We start from the raw sequence: 2,501 nt of genomic DNA, 5'->3' as shown, positions 1-2,501 counted from the left end.
GGGGGAGGTGTTGCTGTCTACATGAAGGAGCAATATATATTTTCCATAATCAAGATGGGATCAGAGAAGGGGCCTGCAGGCAAAGCCCTACAAGGAGAGATTGAGGGCCCTGGATCTCTTCAGCCTCCGCAAGAGAAGGCTGAGACGTGATCTTGTGGCCGCCTACAAATTCATCATGGGGAGACACCAGGGAATAGGAGATGCTCTGTTTACCAGGGCACCTCTTGGGGTAGCTAAGAACAGTGGCCACAAACTGACAGAGAGCAGATTTAGGTTAGACATCAGGAAGAATTTCTTTACCATAAGGGTTGCCAAAATCTGGAATGGGCTTCCAGCGGGGGTGGTGCTCTCCCCTACCTTGGGGATCTTTAAGAGGAGACTAGACATACACCTAACTGGGGTCATCTGACCTCAGCACTCTTTCCTGCCTAGGGTTGGACTCAATGATCTGCTAAGGTCCCTTCCAACCCAAACATCTATGAATCTATGAATAGTTGAGGCACTGGTAGGTTTCCAAATTGCTTTAACATTGTAAATATATCAATAAAACATTGTGTTCAGCTGATACCTATGTATATAGTGGTGTTTCAAAATGGCAGAGAGGGCATTTGAACTAAAGTTTGGGAGGCAGCTGGAGCATGGTAATTACCACCCTCCAGCAGACTAAGTGGTGCCTGCTCTGAGGCACTGTAATGCAGCATGTTGGAGCCTGTACCACACTTATGTACAGGCACCCTGTAGGATTTTATAATTTCAGTTATAACATGTTAGCTAATAAATGATAAAAATATCTTTTGACTAGGGTGTATGGCTGTATGGACAAAAAGAGTGTGCTGGTTCACTCTTGTTAACTCAGCTGAATTAGAGTAACATGACCGAAAAGTCTTCTGACATGCCAATTCAAACTTTTGAACCTGCACTGGCTGGCAGTGATGTAACTGAGGCTTTTCAGGTTAGTACAGCCAAACATTTTGGCTTTAAATAGAGATTGGATAAAATACAGTTGGAACAGCTTTCCTTTGAAAAAGTCAATTTAATTGAAATCGAACTGTTTTGTGGGAATGTTCATTTAGAATACAGATTTTGCTTAAAAAGCCAAAATAAATTATGCCAATGCTTGTCTTGCATTTTAATGTCAAAATATTTCAACTAAATTCAAACAAATTTCAACTTAATTTCAAATAATTTTGTTACACTTTAGATTATATTTAATGTTGTAGATTTTCCCTAGATTTTAACATTATTGAGACGACACATTTTAACTTATAAACACAGACTATTTAAGTAATTTTATACTATTGAAATGTTTCAATGGTCCCAAATGAAATTTTTTTCAAAATGTAATGTGATAGCAATTTTGAAATTATACTTTTTGTTCTGATTCAGAAAAACAAACAAACACTGGAATAGTCCTGCAGGCTGGAATTTCTGACTTAATTTTAACCTGTACTTTAACCTGATTTTTCAGACATTTTAAGGAAAATTGTTAAAAAATTACATACTTTTTACTTGTCAACACATGCCCTATTTGCTTTTCTACCCAGTTGTTCTTTTTAATTCAGGTTAATGGATTGCAAATTACAAATGATTTACATATATCTTAATTACTTCACAAAAATTGGCAATCTATTAATTTGAGGGGTATCCATCTTGTTTTCTTTAGAAGGAACATGTTCTTGAAGGGCTATTATCAAAATAAATGTCTGGTCTGAACTTGCTTTTTTTGCCAAATTTTATGGGATCACATTGTAACAGCTGCAAGCTTGAAATACCATGAAAAAAGTAAGCATTGCAGTATTTGCATCTTGTTTAGCGTGAATTCTGCTTAACTACCAATTGTCACATATTTTGTACGCAATTACATGAAAAAAAAAATTAATGGTTACCTAAAGCAAAGCTCAATGTATTTCATAAAATTCTGGGAAACAGTCCAACTACTGATACAAATTCTGTATTAGGAAATGTATCCACTAAAAACATTAGCATTAACTTATGTATTAGCTTTTAGCAATTTGTTCCTAAGCACACTAGTTACTACATAACTAGGTCCTATTACAGAAATGTGTATGGAATAACAGTAAACTATCAGCTAAGGTGAAGATACAAATCTATGAGACATATGATGTCATCCTGCTTTATGGTTCAGAAACATGGACTATATAGGCTAGGCATATCAAGAGACTAAACAACTTACACATAAGATGTCTGATTAAGATCCTGAAAATGAAGAGAGAAGACAGAATACCAAATACAAAGAAACTGGAATGCACAGGTCTGTCACTGTCAAGAAGGAAAGGGTGTGATGGATCGTCCATGTCAGGAGAATGGGAGAAGACTGTATACCCAAGAATATTATGTATAGTGAGATTCAAGATAGCTCTAGAAAGCTGGGTTGCCCTTTATGGGTGCGTCCCAATGAGCCTGCACATGCCTCTTGCCACATCTCAAAGCAATTTGAGATGCAGCAAGAGGCATGCTGGGAACAAAAAAATGTTCCCTGC

Source organism: Gavialis gangeticus, unplaced genomic scaffold (genome assembly GCF_001723915.1).
Source record: "Gavialis gangeticus isolate Ggan-Ray unplaced genomic scaffold, GavGan_comp1, whole genome shotgun sequence".
NCBI lineage: Eukaryota > Metazoa > Chordata > Crocodylia > Gavialidae > Gavialis > Gavialis gangeticus.
The sequence above is the reverse complement of the archived record's forward strand: the minus strand, read 5'-3'. Positions refer to the sequence as shown.